This window comes from Ranitomeya variabilis, chromosome 1, assembly GCF_051348905.1.
Source record: "Ranitomeya variabilis isolate aRanVar5 chromosome 1, aRanVar5.hap1, whole genome shotgun sequence".
NCBI lineage: Eukaryota > Metazoa > Chordata > Amphibia > Anura > Dendrobatidae > Ranitomeya > Ranitomeya variabilis.
The window spans coordinates 418189469-418201014 of record NC_135232.1 but is presented as its reverse complement, the minus strand read 5'-3'; the positions used below and the strand labels follow the sequence as shown (position 1 = coordinate 418201014).

The 11546-nt window shown below is 42.5% G+C and overlaps 1 long non-coding RNA gene across 1 annotated transcript; it reads left to right on the top strand.

Annotated features, from left to right (window-relative positions):
* The first annotated feature begins 7407 nt into the window (after nt 1-7407).
* Nucleotides 7408-9083, top strand: LOC143814068 (uncharacterized). Its single transcript, XR_013223632.1, has 3 exons — nt 7408-7523; nt 8685-8758; nt 8989-9083. It is a non-coding gene; the product is annotated as an uncharacterized LOC143814068 (long non-coding RNA).
* Nucleotides 9084-11546: the final 2463 nt, after the last annotated feature.

Here is an 11546-nt window from a genome sequence, read left to right as displayed (position 1 = left end):
TTCTGCAGTGCCTGTCAAAGTCATCAGCGATCTGACACTACATAGTGATGTCCCACCCTGGGACAAAGTAAAAAAGTAAAAAAAAAATATTTACATGTGTGTAAAAAAAAAAAAAAAACACCTAAATAAATAATAATAATAAAAAATATTGTTCCAATAATCACATTTCTTTATGTAAATAATAAAATAAAAATAAAAGTACACATATTTAGTATCGCCGTGTCCGTATCCACCCGACCTATAAAACTGTCCCACTAGTTAACCCCTTCAGTGAACACCATAAAAAATTTAAAAAAAAAAAGACTAGGCAAAAAACAATGATTTATCATCATACTGCCGAACAAAAAGTGGAATAATACGCGATCAAAAAGACGGACATAAATATTGTACTGCCGAAAAAAACATCATCTTGTCCAGCAAAAAACGAGCCACTATACAACATCATAAGCGAAAAAATAAAAAAGTTATAGCCCTCAGAATAAAGCGATGCAAAAATAATTATTTTTTCTATAAAATAGTTTTGATTGTATAAAAGCGCCAAAACATAAAAAAATGATATAAATGAGGTATCGCTGTAATCGTACTGACTCGAAGAATAAAACTGCTTTATCAATTTTACCAGACATGGAACGGTATAAACACCCCCCCAAAAGAAATTCATGAATAGCTGTTTTAAAAAAAGCAAACAAAAAATGTCATGTGCCCAAAAATTATACCAATAAAAATGTCAACTCGTCCCGCAAAAAACAAGACCTCACATGACTCTGTGAACCAAAATATGAAAAAATTATAGCTCTCAGAATGTGGTAACGCAAAAAATATTTTTTGCAATAAAAAGCGTCTTTTAGTGTGTGACAGCTGGCAAACATAAAAACCCGCTATAAAAACCAGCTATAAATAATAAATCAAACCTCCCATAATCACCGCCTTAGTTAGGGAAAAATAATAAAATAAAAAAAGTATTTATTTTCATTTTCCCATTAGAGATAGGGTTAGGGTAGGGGCTAAAGTTAGGGATGGGGCTAAAGTTAGGGTTAGGGTTGGGGCAAAAGTTAGGGTTGGGGCTAAAGTTAGGGTTGGGGCTAAAGTTAAGGTTAGGGTTGGGGCAAAAGTTAGGGTTGTGGCTAAATTTAGGGTTGGGGCTAAAGTTAGGGTTATGGTTGGGGCTAAAGTTAGGGTTATGGTTGGGGCTAACATTAGGATTGAGGCTAAAGTTCGGGTTGGGGCTAAAGTTAGGATTTGGATTACATTTACGGTTGGGTTAGGGGTGTGTCAGGGTTAGGGGTATGGATGTGTTTGGGATTAGGGTTAGGGGTGTGTTCAGGATACGGTTGGGATTAGGGTTAGGGGTGTGTTGGAGTTAGGGTTGTGTTGGGGTTAGGGTTGTGGTTAGGGTTGGGATTAGGCTTAGGGGTGTGTTTGGGTTAGGGTTGGAGTTAGAATTGGGAGGTTTCCACTATTTAGGCACACCAGGGGCTCTCCAAACGCGACATGACATCCGATCTCAATCCATACAATTCTGCGTTGAAAAAGTGAAACGGTGCTCCTTCCCTTCCGAGCTCTGCCGTGCGCCCAAACAGTGGTTTACCTCCACATATGGGGTATCTGCGTACTCAGAACAAATTGGACAAAAAATACAAAACTGGGGGCTAAAAATCATTTTTGTGGAAAAAAAAGAATTTTTATTTTCACGGCTCTGCGTTATAAACTTTCGTGAAACACTTGGGGGTTCAAAGTGATCACAACAATCTAGATTAGTTCCTTGGGTGTCTAGTTTCCAAAATGGGGTCACGTGTGGGGGGGTTTCTACTGTTTAGGTACATCAGGGGCTCTGCAAACGCAACGTGATGCCCGCAGACCATTCCATCAAAGTCTGCATTCCAAAACGCCACTTCTTCCCTTCCGAGCTCTGCCATGCGCCCATACAGTAGTTTTCTTCCACATATGGGGTATCGGCATACTCAGGACAAATTGTCCTGTTACCCTTGGGAAAATAAAAAATTAGGGGCGAAAAATCATTTTTGAAAGTAGACCCCCTAAGGAACGTATCTAGATGTGTGGTGATCACTTTGAACCCCCAAGTGCTTCACAGAAGTTTATAAAGTAGAGCCGTAAAAATAATTTTTTTTTTCCAGAGTTCTTGCTGTCTGTAACCCTAATTATAAACAGCATTATTTTCCCTTAAAGAAAATACAGGCCACATATTTGGCAGTGTATTATTTCCGTGACAGGCCTCATATATCTGCGTGCTCCAAGTTTGGGCATTGTAGGCCAGTGGACCACTTTTTTTGCTGTCTGTTACTCTACTTATATACAGCACTATTTTGCATAAATTAACTTCACAAAAAAGCCCCCCTAAATTGAATACAGTCTGTTATGTATGAGGCCTGCCTGGTGTTTGGGTCTGAAAAATTGTAGATTTGCAGGCATACTGATAAGTACTATTAAATACATTTGTGTTGAGCATTTGAAATAGTGCAGTAGTCCATTTAAAATGGGCAAGGCAAAGGGCAAGGGATGGGGAAGTGGACGTGATGATGTTGGTGCATGCAGAGGAAGAGACCCACATCTTCTCGCTCAACCTTCCTGTCCCAGTTTCTAGGGGACCGCAGCACACCACTATTGAAGCCAGAGCAGTGTGAAACGGTTGTTGGTTGGATAGCGGATAATGCTTCCAGTCACTTAGCCACCACCACCACCACCACCATGTCTTCCACACAGTCAAGTGTGAGTAGCCATGAGTGTGGCCCTGATATTCCTCACCCAGATCCTCGTTCCTCCCACCATGCCGAGTGCACTGAGACAACTGATCCCACACTTGGACACTCTGAAGAGCTGTTCAGTTTTCCATTTCAAGATTTAGAACTCTCGGCCGGTCAACTTGAAGTGGGGACAGATGAGATTGCATGTAGAGCTGCCCAAAGCTTTGACCAGCCCAGGTCACACGAAGGTGATGGTGGGAAAGTGTCACAAGAGGTGGACAATGAGGAGACACAATTGCCAAAAAGTCAGGAAGAGGAGCAAGGTGAGGATGTGGAAGATGAGGTGGTGGATGACATAGTGACTGACCCAACCTGGCAGGAGGACATGCATAGCGAGGACAGCAGCACAAATGGGGAAGGAGGCATATCCCCCCAACAGACAGGAAGAAGCAGTTTTGTGGCCAGAGACAGAAGGCGTGCATCCGTTCCCCGTAACACCAACATGAGCGAAGTTGCCATTCCAACTGTTAGATCTTCCCGAGTCTGGCTATTTTTTAAAGACTCTGCAGATAACCCCTAACAGGCCACTTGCAGCACCTGCCATGCCCGCATAAGCCGGACCCCAGGCTCCAGGAACACGGTCTGCAGGTCACACCACTGCTTTATCCACTGTTTTGCGTAGAAGCCAATCCCCAGTACAGTGCATGTAAAGATGCCTTTAGCCCTGCACCTGTTGTGGCCCACAGTCAAGCAGCACCATCATCGAGCCCGTTCACGTCCTTGTCCCAGCAGAGCCTTCAGTTGTCTATAACCCAGTCTTTGGAACGTAAGCGCAAATACCCAGCCAACGCCCCAAAGGCCACAGTCCTAAATTCTAATATTTCTGTTCTGCTTGCGCTAGAAATGCTGCCTTTTAAGCTCGTTAAGGCGGAAGCTTTCCGCAACCTGATGGCGGCGGCCATCCCAAGGTATTCGGTCCCCAGTCGCCACTATTTCTCCTGGTGTGCCATACCGGCATTACACCAGCATGTGTCCCACAACATTACCCGTGCCCTCAACAATGCTGTTACAGGGAAAGTCCACCTAACCACGGACACATGGACAAGTGTTTGTGGGCAGGGACGGTACATCTCACTGGGCATCAAAGTTTGCACTGAATGGCGTTAATGAAAGGGTTAAATGATTGGGCCACTGATATCACACTGCAGATATATAGAACAGGGAGCCCCACATCAAACCCAGGTCTCTCCAGCCTGGCCCAAATGCGTTCTGGGCATCAGAACTGGCATCAAAGTGGGCAGTTGATTTTGGCCATTTGAATAAGTAACTGGTGTGTTTAAGGGGTTAAATGACTTTGGGCCACTGATCGCACACTAAGAATACACAGATAGTGATACCCTGCATCAAACCCAGGTCCCTCTAGCCTGGCCAAAATGGGTTCTGGGCATCAGACCTGGCATCAAAGTGGACAAACAGCCAATTTTCACATATGTGAATAAGTAAATGATGTTTTTAAGGAGTTAAATTACTTTTGGCCACTGATCTCACACTAAGAATACACAGAAAGTGATGGCCCGCATCAAACCCAAGTCCCGTTAGCCTGGCCCAAATAGGATCTGGGCATCAGAACTGGTATAAAAGTGGGCAAACAGCCAATTTTCACATACTTGAATAAGTAACTGATGTTTTTAAGGGGTTAAATGACTTTGGGCCACTGATCTCACACTAAGAATACACAGATAGTGATGCTCCACATCAAAACCATGTCCCTCCAGCCTGGCCCAAATGGGTTCTTGGTATCAGAGCTGGCATCAAAGTGGGCATACAGCCCATTGTCACAGATTTGAATAAGTAACTGATGTTTTTAAGGGGTTAAATGACTTTGGGCCACTGATCTCACAGTGCAGACATATAGAAAAGGGAGTCCTTCAAAACCAGGTCTCTTCAGCCTTGCCAAATGGGTTCTGGGCATCAAAATGGCCCAGGGTTACCCAGCTGATACCAAAAATGTCCCGCTGAGACCTTTCTCAGTAGGGCCCATTTCCATTTTTAACACCCGCTTAACACTGATGGAAGTCACCAATCCCTGCAGTGGGCTCCCCCGTCCTCCTTTGGTGTAAACAACCTCCTTCAAAACCCCCATCCTTTTCCGCCAACTGCTGTGACAATTTAATAAATAACTTAACATTCAAGACTGCAAAGCAAGTAGTGCAGGCGGGCGGGATATTCAAGGTACACTAACCCTATCCCGAATGAACTACCCCCACCTGACCCTCCCTTATGTATCCCCTACAAGGATACCTCCCACTAGCCAATCAAATAATCACACATTATCCCCCTGACCCTATACTCCTCCCTCATAAATTCACGCCCACCTTAACACCTTACTACCACAAGATACAGCCCGACAGAGCTCATGAGTCATGCGGCCCTCCCCTTAATCCCACCAATGGAGGATACAGTCCTTGACATTACTTTTAACTGTTTTTATTAATTGTTTTTGTGTAGTTTTTACTTAATAAAAGATTTTCTATTTTTTCATGGCTGGCGATCTCTATTTATATAGCTTGTCTGTGTTTTTAGCCTAGCTACTAACAATGCAATAATGATGATGAAAAAATAAAGACGCAATTTTTCTATAAGTCTGCATGAAAGGTAATTACAATCACCTCTGGATCTTGAAAATTAGAGGCAATCAGCAAATATAAGCTTCATATTCGTTTTCAGCAGCACAAAATTTGGCAGGTTCAACTATTGTTGTCTCGGAACCAATTTGGCTGTAGAACAGTGCACTATTAATGGTATCACATGACGGCTTTGCCATTTTTTTTTCTAGGTCTTTAATTGGCGTACAGGAAAAGGAAATGGCAACCTCTGCCGGGCCACTGGGAAGACTGGTGCCAGACTGGGACTGAACAACAACCAAGGGATCAAAATATTTAACTATCAAGTTTCGCCTTTTAGGCAAGTTATACTAGTACTCAAAGGAATACTATCAGTTTAAACCAGAGGCGTAGCTAGGGGTTTGGTTCATGGGGGGGCAAAGCTTCTGAGTTTTCCCCTAAGACCAACATGGATAATACCGCAGTATGGTGATTATATAGTGGTAGATACCAGTCCTGCAGAACATATAACGGATTATAGTACAGTTATTTATGCTGACTTATAGCTGACGTTCTTTCTGGTGGAGTCATTTACTTTTCCTGTCTTTTCCATCGGGCCCAGACCGACATGACAGCTCCTCCAGCCAGGACTCGGCTGCAGAGATTACAACAAAAATACATATGATTTCTCACATTTCAGGCACCATCCACATCTAACCTCTACCTGCACAAACTCCTTATCCTGCTGATACCCAATGCTGAGCCACTGCTGCCATGTGTGTCCCTATTTTTGCATCCACTGTTTGGTACTGTGTGCGCTCTAATATCGAATTCCACCAAAGTACCCTCCACACGCACAGTATGATGACCCAAGTGTACCCCACCCCAAAACACACCCAGAAAAGTATGATGCTCCCTACACCTTATGATCACCCAACTGTGACTATCACAAAACCATCCATACATTATAATGCACCACATGGTCCTCAGCACAGTATAATGTACCACATGCTCCATACAGTATAATTCACCCCATAGTCATCTGTATAGTATAATGCACCCCATACTCCATACAGCATAATGCATCCCATAGTCCTCTGTATAGTATAATGCACCCCATACTCCATACATTACAATGCACCCGATAGCCCTCTGCATTGTATAATGCATCCCATAGTCCATAGAGCATAATGCACCCCATAGTCCTCTATACAGTATAAAGCACTCCATAGTCCATACAAAATAATGCAATGCATGGTCCATACAGCATAATGCACCCCATAGTTTATACAGCATAATGCGCCCATAGTTCTCTGTATAGTATAATGCACCCCATAGTCCTCTGTATAGTATAATGTACCCCACAGTCCATACAGTAGAATGCACCCCATATTCTATACATTATAATGCACCCCATGGTCTATACAGCATAATGCAACCAATAATCCATTCAGTATAATGTACCCTATTGTCCTTTGCATAGTATAATTCACCAAATAGTCATCCACACAGTATAATGCACCCTATAATCCATACAGCATAATACACCCCATAGTCCACACAGTATAATGCACCCCTTTGTCCCTCATATGGCTATGGACAGGAAGATAAAAAAGTTGTGAGTTTTTGGAAAAGTGGAGGAAGAAATAAAGACGCAAAAATTAAAACTGGCATTGTCGCTAAGGGGGTTAAATACTGACTTTACAGGGAGCAAGAAAGCAGATGACAATTATTTTCTTACTCACTCCATACTCATTGGAAGATCTAGTGAATATGTTACACATCACACTTCTCTCATCACATGACTATAGTGTCATCATTATTACATGCGGCTTTCACTGCTGCCATTTCCCAAACATCAGTTAATAAATGGAATAACATGACAACTTCACCAAATAACACTAATTGTAATAAAGAGGAAAGCTACAAATATAGATATAAAAGTAATACACTGTATCTCTTTATAACATTATTAGAATGTGCTTTCCCTTTAAATTTAGCGCCGCATGCATCATCATGTGTATGAAAGATCAACCAATAGAATCGCAGGATCTGAATTTAAAGAAAGCAAAAAACCGTCAGTTGGTGCCAGTCTGCGATAGCTCTATTAGAGATAAGACAGGCTCGTTATTGATTCCTAGAAGCGACACTTTTTGGATTTATACCCGGATCGTTACCTGCTGATTGGGATACAGCTGCCACCGGCCGCTCTACAGAGGTGAGGATCATTGTATGATGAATAAACTGCTGATTTATGTCATTCCAGATACTGACAGTTGGGATCTATACTGAAACAAATCACATACAAAAACATATAAAAAAGACAATTATTTCACCATAAAAACCCAAATGTAGATAATGGGGTGATTATGGATAAATAGGATAAAATTTGGTGACTTTGAATAAATATTTAAAATGTGGATAATGATGTGTAAATATTAATCTGAAAAACACGGGGCCTCATATTTCTCCTAGAACTTCCCAGATCCAATATTTAGAAGTGCATGGCCATTAATAGCCTGTATATAATAGTTATATGAGACATGTAGTGGAGATATGAAGAATATTGTACTGGATCATCAGTTACTATACAGGGAGGTAGCGGATATATGCAGAGGTTTATATGGTGGGTCAGAGTGCAGTCAGTATAATGTAGATATGTGTAGTCTTTCCTTATCATAGGACATAAAATCAATCTGGGTAGGCATAAATGACCGATTATATTTTTGTTTTTTTTTAAAGCACCGCTGCAGCGGGTTTTTTTTACTGCACCGCGGGAGTGGTGCTTTTTATGTAACTCTCCTGGCCCCTGTCTCATACTCAACTGCAGCCCCCTTCATCCTTTTCCAGTGTTGCGCCTGTGAATTATGACCTGCCATCAGTTCCAGTGTTTCATGGAGCGGCGCAGAAGTCACTTTTCAGTACATCTCTATGAGAGCCTCGTTCTGGCTCTCATAGATTTGTATTGAGCTTTTGTTATGTAACTTCTTACTTGCAGCCAGTCAGAAGTTACTGGCACAAGATGGCACCAGGGACCGGAGGACCGTCGGTATAAGGTGAAGAATAAGAACACGTGCAGGGGGCTTACATTTAAAGCAACACTCCAGCAGTAAACAAAATGCTGCAGTGGTGCTTTGGGTAGAAAATAGGGTTTGTTTTGTTTACTAGCTACAGCACCACTTCTGTCAATGGGTCATGTTGGGTATTACAACTCAGTACCAATCAAGCCAATAAAGCTGCAATACTGCAACACTTGTAATGCAGGCTGTGGTAGTTAGGTTTTGGGTTACACATTAGGTTGGTAGAATTACCCTACTAGAGATCCTATAGAAAGAGTTATGCTCTGCATGTTCAGGTTTTACATTTTTCTGTATGTTAGTTTCCAGGAAGAAGAGTAAAGATGGCCATGAGAAAGCGGAAGAGAGAACTGATCGCCCAGTATGAAGAGGAGTGGTAAGTAGATGGGGTTACATCACTGCAGTCTTCACAATCCATACACTTACACCGACAAATCCATAGTGACCATTACACATCACCACTACACATATTTATACCATTTAAAGCACAAAACTAATGTCAGATCCCCATGAGGAGAACACCCATCAGGATGTAAGTGAAGTATGTGTAGCCATAGTACCACCATGTGCATGAGGCCTAACACTATACTACCTCTTCTACCACAGTTCACTGTCTGCCACCCAGGAAGTGGCCAAGAGGAGGAAGACAGAAGATGACATCCCCCAGCCAGAAGAGCGGGCAGCTTTCGCCGCACTCCTTGGTAAGACTCATTGCACATTACAAGGTTTCCAGATATAAAGTATTAGACTATATGTGAAGTATTTTTATACTAATCTGTTTTATGTGTATAATGGTAGAGAAACATGTAGGGAAGTGTTCTCCCTCACCTCCTATAATTATACCTAGTATGATACAGCAGACAGGAGCGGTCACTATGTGGTGAGCAGTGTCATGGCTTTGGTTTCACCTCAATAGTGATGGCATATCTTTAGGACAATTCTTCAGTATCTGATCAGTGGGTGTCGGGGGCCAAATCTCCACCAATCTGATACGGATGAGCTATCCTGAGGATAATCCATCATTAATGAAGAGCTCTACAACCCTGATAATTTAAGATTAATAGCATTAAAAAGGTTTTCATTACAAAGTTCATAGTGAAATAATTCTATTTTTCTCATTTTGTAGAAGAAGAATACATCAGATGTTTTCTAGCCAGGGACAGCTGTCTTAAGATTCGGACAAGGTATTATTGTAGTGAAGGATAAGAAATCATCCAGATGTGAGAAGATCCATCATAGGGAAATAAATGGCCTACTCTTATGTAATAGTGGCCAGCTATTAGCAAACATAGGAATGTACAGATATATACATTTTGTATTATATATACCCTCTATCTCTGCTTCTCATCCCTCTAGTATCTCCATGATCATCACTTACTTCAGGAGAGCAGAACTGCGATCTTCAGAATATGGAACCTTCTTCTTTCCAGCTCTGTGAGTTTATTATAAGGGTACGTGTCCACCTTCAGGATGGCCGGCGGTATGGACGGAGGGGCAAACCCGCTCCGCCCTAAGCCCCGCCCCCTTCTGTGACGCGATGATGCCGGATGTGTTCATTGTACACATCCGGCATCATCGCACCCCTCGCATAGGGCCCTGTGATATACCTTGCGGCGGCGCAGCGTTGCCGCAAGGTACACGGACATGCTGCGATCTAAAAAGACGCGCAGCATGTCCAGAATCGCAGGGCCGCCGGGTGCGTTACCACGCATAGTGGAGACGGGATTTGATAAAATCCCCTCCACTATGCTGTAACATCTGGACGCTGCGTGTTTGACGCTGCGGCTCTGCACAGCGTCAAACACGCAGCGTTTCCTGCACGTGGAAACATACCCTTACACATTCATGTCTATAAATAACTTTATTGTATTTTATTCTAAAACCAAAATATCTTTCTATCACTCAGCTAAATGCATGATAATTGTATTTGTTGTTATTTTTCTGTATGTTCTACTGAAGTGGATTCTAATTTATTTGGTTTCATTTCTCTTCCCTCCAGGTTTTTAGCCAACCAGTTTGAAGAAGACGAGCCATATCAACAGGAGATCTACCGCTGGGCCCTCGGATGCAAGTGGAGCATGAAGAAGGACCAACTGCTACAATTCCGCAATGTTCTTCTCACCAGGATGGGATTTCAGGCTTGGGTGGATCGGGCCACCTGTGATCTGGATAGCAATATAAACAATAATAATATAAAGCTGATCTGTAAATAGATATCACAATACAAACAGTATATATAAATAAATCCCTTAGACCTGATGGTGCGGTTGTACTTACTTTGAAAAAAAAATTTCAAAATAGTCATGTAATCTTGATATTTGGCAGAGCATTTTATGAATGCAGCCATAGCTGGACTCATGAAATGCTTGTTTTAATATCAACCAAGAAAACTTCAAAAAGTGATTATAAAGTCATTCTGCCATGCTTTTTCAGTTATCACACCAGCATCATCAGGTCTAAAATATATGCAAATTGGGTTATGGTTAATTGTGATATATTCTCTTTAAACTCTGATTCTAATCACTTATTTCATTCTAGATCATGGCACAAGACCCTGACCACTGGGCATGGAAGAGAGACCGGAATATCCATCACAGCTGGGCAATCCGTTGGTTCAGGAGGAATAATGCCCTACCCTGCTCTCTCTGCAACATCGTTCCATGCAAGAAGGATGAAGGTGTGAATATGTAATGCCTGGAAACAGAGCTGCGGGTCCCACAAGGAGAAGAACATGGCTGGAAGAGGAACAGAGCTGTTGGACCTGAAAGGAGAAGAACATGGCTGGAAGAGGAACAGAGCTGCTGGACCCACAAGGAGAAGAGCATGGCTGGAAGAGGAACATAGCTGCTGGACCTGAAAGGAGAAGAACATCTAGACGACGTGACAGATGAAGAACATCAGGAAGAAGTATTTTTAATAGTCACACACAGAAAATGCACATCCCACTGTACACAGACAACATACACACAGACACCACATATGCTGTACACATAGACACACTGTATACTTTACACATACCATATAAGCCGAGTTTTTCAGCGTATTTTTTTGTGCTGAAAATGCCCCCCCTCGGCTTATACATAAGTCACGGTACAGAAAGCCGGTGGGGGAGGGAGTCGGCGGAGCAGCAGGTGCCAGGAGCCAGCGCACACATCATACTCACC